At 40.3% G+C, this 8,892-nt stretch overlaps 1 pseudogene; it reads left to right on the forward strand.

Annotated features, from left to right (window-relative positions):
• The first annotated feature begins 6,963 nt into the window (after window positions 1-6,963).
• On the forward strand, window positions 6,964-7,449 carry Rps19-ps6 (ribosomal protein S19, pseudogene 6; annotated as a pseudogene).
• Window positions 7,450-8,892: the final 1,443 nt, after the last annotated feature.

An 8,892-nucleotide genomic window follows, 5' to 3' on the forward strand; every position in this document is an offset into this window, starting at 1 on the left:
GGGAGGTTTCAATGCTACCTGGCATGGTGAGGCTGTCTGGACAGAAGAGGTGGATCCTGAACGGTCATTAGGACTGAGAATCGGAAGAAAGTAGGAAAGATATTCTAATGAGGAAGGCATGAATCAGGGTGAGTGTAGGAATAGTTGGTGATGTGGAGGACTTGTATGGGGTCCCTAGGAGACAGGATAGGCAAGTTTGCAGGTAGCTCCATTCTACAGGGCAGTGAGTCGAACAGCGAATTTTGAATGTTAGCTATGAAGGAAAACTAAGACTTTTGTTTTTTGCTTGAAGTGACATATAATCTTTTTTCATAGAAGAATGCCAATTTTTCCCCGAGCATTTGAATAAGGCCTAGGTGCTCCTTGTTTTATTGCCATTATAATTTGCATGTACTTTAAGTATAGCAGGTAATGATCATTGTACAAAATTTGACTTACTATTTGTATTTCCCAAAAGAATAAAAATTCCCTGAGTGAGGAAAGATGCAATTTAATTCCATGTCTCTGGTATGCACCACACAAATGAGAATGTAGTAAATAGTTATTGAATGACTGATGAAGTAAATGAGTAAACAAATGAATATATAAGTGAATGAATTAATCACCTGAGCATAGAGGGATAATGTGGTTAAGAGTGAACACTACATGAGGACTGGTAGAGCGCATGCTTAGAGCAAGTGCAGGTCCCGACACTAGTCTGTTGGGGGGAGTTTTGTGCACTCTATGCTGATTTCTATGCCCAAATATCTGCTGGCAAACATTGGTATGGTCAAGCATTTGTCTCAGAATTATGTAAAAATAGTTTTCCAGCACCTCTGATTGGTTAATAAACAGCTGAGTCAGCCAATAACTTGACAGAAGAGAATAGGGTGAGTTGGACATCTGACCTGTCAGGAAGTGGTCCCAAAAAGACCAGAGGGAGAGAGAGGGACAAGAGAAGATATGGAGAGACCATGTGAAGGGACAAGGAGGAATTAGCATGAAGATACACACGGAACAGAGTGAGCCCGAACAAGACTCAGGTTACAGGTAAAGGACCGTCCATCTGGGAATTAGCCAAGCTAGTGTAGGGGCCTTAGAATAGGTGAGTATCTGCCCAGTTATAGGGCTTTCAGCCTGTCAATAAACTTATTAGGTCACTGTGTTATTTATTCAGGAGATATTTGTGCTAGAATGGGCATAGAAATGCCCTTGTCATTTGAGAAGAAAGGGGACAAAGCAACACCCCCCCCACACACACACTGAATTTCTTTTACACGGGAGATGTTGGGACACACGTACTTTTCCATATTTAGTGACAGATGGACCGCAGAGGTTAGATCAATGAGGAGTAAGAAGCAGTTGCTTGGTGATGGGAATGAGAAACTAAAAGCGAGAAAAGATGTCGAACTTCTCCTTGAGCAGGTCAACTTTATGGTGCCTGAGGTGAAGTTACTGGAAACACTGAAGACTTTTGAGAAGTCGGAGTTTGAGAAAGTCATTCAAATCAGAGCCTGCCGAGTAGAAAAAGTTTATGATAGCAGTTATTTGAACCCTTATGGAAATTTTATAGCAAAGTAACAAAGGAACTATCATGTAATCATTATGTTCTAAAAGAAGACATTAACAAAACCTCCTTAATCTAAAATTAAGTAAAATACATAGACGGTTGGATCCTAAATACCTCCCCCTCCCTCTGTGAGGATTTCATACTTGGTCGCTTTGGCTTTTTTATGTGACTCTGGAGAGCTAGCTATAAGAATTAGAAACCTGTTCCAGAAAGCAATGATGAGTCCTGATTCTATTACACAATTGTTGTAGGAATAATTTAATAGCTGCTCTACATTGTCTGAAATTGCTTTATCTGTTAGGATGAGACTCCAATCTTGGAGGACCGTGTGTACACGAGGGAGCAGCATGTTCTATTTGTGAAACATGAAGACGAATAACATGCCAGTCTCTCTATCCTTTATGGATGTCAAGCTCCTTCACTTTCCCTTATTGTTTCCAATTATGCACTCAACTGACACTCTTATTTTATAATTTAAAACAGCATGTTGAAAAAATATATGTGCATATACCTGAGAGTCACTTAACTACATCAAAGTCAATGGAAATAAATCCTGCCCCTTCCCACTGTAGCCCACTTATCCTGCAAATATCTATTAGCTGCACCGAGACATAATGCATGTGAGAAGAGGGCATTTGTTTTATGGTTTCACTCAGTTGGACCCCCACTCTGGCTCTGCATACGACTTTCAAAAACAGCAGCAGAGGACGTGGACTGGAATCTCATGAGATCATATCCTCTCTGTCCTTCAGACCAGTTTGTTTGTTGCTCATTGGCCCCAGACAGAGCAGCTCCAGGTGGAGCATCTGGCTCCCACCATCTGAGCAAATGGCTGGGTTCTTAGGCAGCCCTTTGGGTTGGTGAGGAACTGTGTAGCCTCAAGTAGCTCACAAGCAAGAGTGACAGGCTCCCAGGAGCCTGCCTTTGGTTTTTCAACCTCCCGTAGTGTTTGAGCCATAAAGAGAGGACTTCCCCCTATTTTCTAAACTCAAAACAACCTGCTTGGCTCCAGCTTGCCCCAATTCCTTTTGTGGGTTTCTTGTTTTCCTTCCCCTGCTGATCCCTCACGCTTTCAACCAAGCTTTAACCATAAGACTCCCACCAGAGTCCTTAAAGAAGAAAGCTGTCCAGCATGACCACACTGTATTAATAAATGAAACCCAACCTTTTAAAAATTACACTGTCAGAAAAAGCCATTAGGTGGTAAAGGAGTTGAAGTAAACATTAGATTTTAATATCTACTGCTGCTTAGATTTTTTTCTGAACTGGAAAGTCCCCAGCGAGCACTTAAAACTTCATTACTCCACTGAAAGGTTGTGAAAGGCTATTTAAGGGTTTTCAATTTTGTTGAAGTCTTGAGGTTATTACAGCTGGAAAGACTACAACTCCTCGTATTACAAGGAATGAAAGGAATGAGACTTATGTTCTCATGCACCCTGCAGTTTAATCCTGGTCTATTAGATGCACTGGTAAAAATTAGGGCAGGGTGAAAACTTTTCTAGAGGTTTAATGAAAAATAATAGTATTTGGGCATCGTGGAAAGCATGCTGGTAAGACTCAGGTGCTAGGGCTCTCCGTGCTGTGGGCTGAAGTTATTTCGAGATTGGCCTCTGCTTGAAACCTCTTAAAAAGTCTGAAAACTCAAAAACTTATCAAAGAAGCCTCAACGCTAACTTCCAAGATGAGCCTTTTCATTAGAATTCATTCATACAAAGACCCTGGTAGATATATTCTGTATCCATGTTTTTTAAAATTTAAATGTGTTTTTAAACAGAAGAAATCTGTGTCTTATTTTTTTCATCTCATTAGACCTGACATTGATATTCTTTAGCCAAGAACTGTTAGGCAGTTAGTCACTTGCACATTCCTCATTCTTACTTCAAAGACCCTCCTAATTTTTATTGTATACATTGCATTGTACATTGACTTTGATTTATGTCATACACAACCATTATCCATATGTTCCATCCATTCAAATCACTTCTTTATCAATCCCACTTACTGCACATCTATCTATCTACCTATCTATCTATCTATCTATCTATCTATCTATCTATCTATCTATCTACCTACCTACCTACCTACCTATCTATCTATCTATCTATCTATCTATCTATCTATCTATCTATCTACCTACCTACCTACCTATCTATCTATCTATCTATCTATCTATCTATCTATCTATCTATCTATCTATCTCTATCATCTATCTATCGACCTATTTATCTGTCATATCTATTTTCTGTCATATTCATTATCAATCTATCATAAGCTTATAAAATATGCCCAGTACTATGCATTATACTAAAAAAATTGGTAGAAGATTAAAAACTTGGCAAATGCCTGATTTTAAAGTCATACTGTAAGTCGGAGTAAAGAATGCTTTCTTGGAAGCAAACTCAAGAAGCAATAAACTTTCCTTTAAAAAAGCCCAACCTTCTTATATACTAGGAAGCTTTCTTTGAGTAGATTATTTAAGCTGGAATTCAAAGACTGGATCGTGAAGAACATGGACAAAGAGAATATAGTAAAAGAAATTTCACGTTCACTGGGGGTTCAGTCTTAGCAGGACCCAGGGCTTCCCCTTCCACTGGTGCCCTTACTAGGATATTCATTGCTACCTATGAAGTTGGAGCCCAGGGTCAGTCCATGTATAGTCTTAGGGTAGTGGCTTAGTCCCTGGAAGCTCTGGTTGCTTGGCATTGTTGTTCATATGAGGTCTCAGGCCCCTTCAAGCTCTTCCAGTCCTTTCTCTGATTCCTTCAACGGGGGTCCTGTTCTCAGTTCAGTGGTTTGCTGCTGGCATTCGCCTCTGTGTTTGCTGTATTCTGGCTGTGTCTCTCAGGAGCGATCTACGTCCGACTCCTGTCTGCCTGCACTTCTTTGCTTCATCCATCTTGTCTAATTGGGTGGCTGTATATGTATGGGCCACGTGTGGGGCAGGCTCTGAATGGGTGTTCCTTCTGCCTCTGTTTTAATCTTTGCCTCCCTATTCCCTGCCAAGGGTATTCTTGTTTCCCTTTTAAAGAAGGAGTGAAGCATTTGCATTTTGATCATCCGTCTTGAGTTTCCATCCCCTACCTTATTGCTTTGTTCCAGACTACAACTAAAACAGATAACCCAAGGGCAGCTACTCCTAGGGCAACAAGTAGGCTGAAGATAGACTCAAGCTTCCACTGCTCCTGAGATCTAATTCCCCTAGTTTTATCCCCAGCTCTATCTGGAAACCTTTTATGATATCCCTTTTACTCTGACCCCATCCCCAATAGATCACAAAGACCTTTTCTTCCTTCCCCTAACTCTTCCCAGTTACCCAGCCATGAGAAATAGCAGGCAATCCCTGTGAACACACCAGCTGAAGAGGCCAGGAAAACAGGCAAAGCACAGATATCACATTTCAGTAATCCAGAGTGGAAACAGAAACCAAGGGATGAAACACCCATCCATCAAAGACAAATACAGTAATCAGCAAATAAACATTTAATCATCCCAAACCCAGATGCTGAGACACCCGTGTAGAAACATAAACAACAACAGCCATTAGAACCCAGCTACCCTAGAGAGAGTGCTGGGAGAGATGATTGGAATTTTGGGAGGGGGATTTGGAGTATGGTGTGGAAAGTGGGAATTTATGAAGGTGATCCTAATGAAGACTCTAATAATGGGGGATACAGGGTCCAACTGGCCATCTCTTATAGCTAGGTTCTGGTGGTTCAAGTACAGTGCATTCATTTGAGTTGTTGGCCAACAAGGTCTCAGGAAAATCTCCAAACTTCTCAGCTAGTTGCTAAGACAAATGCTGCTCTCTGAAAACTCACACCAGGGCCCCATTTCCAAGGACAATGTCCACACAACTCATTGAACATTGGAGAAGTTGAGCTGGTTCCTCACTCCTACACTCTCGTCTCTTTGGTGTAGGAAGGTATTCCTCAGGCCACTGAAAGAGAAACGCAGACACCCAGCCCGCTACAAAACCTTTGACCTACAATCTATACTGCCTGTAAAATATGCTAGGGCGGTGGTAGCACAGAATGGGTAAGCATAGCCAAACAATGTCTGATTGGATCTAAGGCTCACTGTAGGAGAAGGAACCCACACCCAACACTATTTATAGCTAAACTTTCCATATATCATCATCATCATCATCTTCTTCTTCTTCTTCTTCTTCTTCTTCTTCTTCTTCTTCTTCTTCTTCTTCTTCTTCTTCTTCTTCTTCTTCTTCTTCTTCCTCTTCTCTCTCTCTATATATACACATATATATACATATATACATATATATATATGTCACTTATTCTTAGCACGATGACCAGTTTTTAGTTTCTGCATTAACGACTGCCCACTCTGAAAACCTTCTCTGACCAAGGTTGAAAACCACCCAAACCTTTGCACTGATCATATATATTTAGGTGACAGTTTAGCAACATAGTCATTTTACAGAACAAAAATAGGCAGTTACCCTAGGACTGATACCTCCTTCTCCAGCCACATTTACATTACCAGCCATGAATTCGATCCTGTGGAGCTGGCCTCAAATCAATAATAAAGTCGCTGATTAACCAGATAGTAGTCAAGTCACTATTGTGAAAGTGGATGCATCTTGCCTGACAGGTTGGAATTGAAATGTACAGAATTTAGCACTGGGTAATAGCATTGATTTTTTTTTCTCTTTCAACAGCCTGAGTAGCATCTTCTGGCACAATGACATAAAGCCAGTAAAAAGAAATTTTCTGGTGGGTTCTAGGTTGACTTTTCCAAGTTCTACAGTCAAAGTGTGTAGTGTATTCAGTATTAGGAACTTCCCATCTAGTTATGATGAAAGACCAAGGGGAACGGCAATTGCTTGTATTATCTTGGAGCCATGGGAGACCTCCCTGAGTAATAACTTGTGGACAGCTATGCCATACCTGACACTGAGACTTTTATTCAATACCCATGTCTTCTGGTAACAGCACTGTGTGCCTACGGAGGCTACCTTCTAGTGGATAGACTTTTATATTATTATGAGGATTGTGAAATTATGAACAATGCTGTGGTGAGCAGTTTCTGAATGTTTTTCTAAGGTAATCCATATAAAATGCTTAGCGTATGCTGGCTAAAATATTACTGATACTGTCAAGTGTAGAAAATAATGAGTAAAAATCAACCTGAATCCCTTACATATGTTTAAACATAGTATATATTTTTTTAAATATGACACCAGAGTCCCAATTTCATTGAATCGTGACCCATGGGAAATTTTATCACAAAACCAGTTAAACATCATTAATTTGATAATAATGAGATACAGCTCTCCATCACTTCCATTTTTATTTATAAGTGATGGCAAGTTTTAATTCTGTATGTCCGGACATTTCTGTATTTTTCCTTCTGTATTGATGTGCTCTGCCCATAGTTTTAAAGGATTCTGGGTCGTTCCCTTTCCCCTGGCTGGCAGCGCAGAGGCCGCACGATGCCTGGAGTTACTGTAAAAGATGTTAACCAGCAGGAGTTCATCAGAGCTCTGGCAGCCTTCCTCAAAAAGTCTGGGAAGCTGAAAGTTTCCGAATGGGTGGACACAGTCAAGCTGACCAAACATAAAGAGCTTGCCCCATATGATGAGAACTGGTTCTACACACGAGCTGCTTCCACAGCACGGCACCTGTACCTCCGTGGTGGTGCAGGGGTTGGTTCCATGACCAAGATCTACGGAGGACGGCAGAGAAACGGTGTCAGGCCCAGCCATTTCAGTAGAGGCTCTAAGAGTGTGGCCCACCGTGTCCTACAAGCCCTGGAGGGGCTGAAAATGGTGGAAAAGGACCAAGATGGGGGCTGCAAGCTAACACCTCAGGGACAGAGAGATCTGGACAGGATCGCCGGACAGGATCGCCGGACAGGAGGCAGCTGCCAACAAGAAGCATTAGAACTAAGGATGCTGGGCTAATAAATTGCCTCATTCATTAAAAAAAAAGATTCTGAAAACCTTGCAAGAACACCAGGACTTTATACAGTTGGCAGTAAGGACAATCATTTCTAGGGCTGCAAAATTGTGGCCATTTCACACGCATGCACCAAAAAGTGATCATCTGAGTAAATCACCCGTCGGTGATTATTAGCTCCATACACATGGAATGGTATTCCCCTTTGACTTTAAAGGGATGTTGATAACCATAATAACACGATAAAAATAATGGCTGCTATTGACTGACGCCTTTTATGTTCCAGTGTTATCCAGGCAACTCTAGGATTGTTCTAATTAATCCTCTCAACACTGTAAGACAAGTATTCTAATCTCTGTACTATAGCTTCAAGTTTCGGAGTGTTAATTACTTTATCATCCCTCCCTCCTAATTCTACCCATTGGAGAGTAAATGCAGCATGGCTCACCTATAATAGGATTCCCACACAAGTTTAAGACCACATCTGGGTTTTACCATGTGATTTATTTAAGTGCTTAACCCTAGGCATATAAAATATACATATGATTATTTGCATTATGCATATATATGTATATATATATAATCTGCACAACTGGTTTTGAAAATGTTATTGCTATTATTAAAATTGCTTCATAAAGGGAGATGATTTAATGAAGAGCCTCTTTGAAAAAAATCTCTTTCATAGTAATATCATTAGGCTATGTGATAGCCCCATTAGAGAAGGAAGTAGCTACAATTTCTTTAGGAAGTTTTTTTTTTTCAGTTTTGATTAAAAGTTTTTATAGTACATTCCAAGGTAACGAAGATTAGAAGTTATGTAAACCAAGAAGCATTAAAAACAAAACAAAACAAAACAAAACAAACCCAGATGGGCTGGAAATGCTGGCTTTGATTGTGGTGCATTGTTCAGTCATATCCATCTTTCCATTAAAGTGTATGTCTTAGTTATTCCTGATGGCTACAAATCAGACATACACATAATCTTGTCCTCATAGAGAAGACATGAATACATTTCTTTCTAATTTTATAAAGCCAGGGCTCTATGGAAAAACACAGGAAAGCTTATGAAGAAATTGAGAAGGCAGCTCCTGGGACAAGGCGTTAGTGGTGTCCCCTAGTGGGGTTAAACAGCCTGTTCCCTGTGAGACAAGAGGAGGAGTGAAGCAGAAGAGAATGCAGATGGCTTCTAGAAGTGAATCACCAACGTGGTTGTGATCTGTTTTTGGTTGGGAATAAAATGGGTAGGTAGAAAGAAAGTAGGATATGAAAGGATGTTAACCTTTAAAGAAAAAAAATGATTTTTAAAGAAAAGCCATGATTTTTATTTTATTTTTTATTTTTTTAACTGAGAAGTGACACGATCCTATTTACACTTAGCTATCTTTGGCTACTGTAAAGTGAAGGACCAGCTGGAAGAAACAGAAGATG

The sequence above is a fragment of the Rattus norvegicus genome, chromosome 7 (assembly GCF_036323735.1).
Source record: "Rattus norvegicus strain BN/NHsdMcwi chromosome 7, GRCr8, whole genome shotgun sequence".
Classification (NCBI taxonomy): Eukaryota; Metazoa; Chordata; class Mammalia; order Rodentia; family Muridae; genus Rattus; species Rattus norvegicus.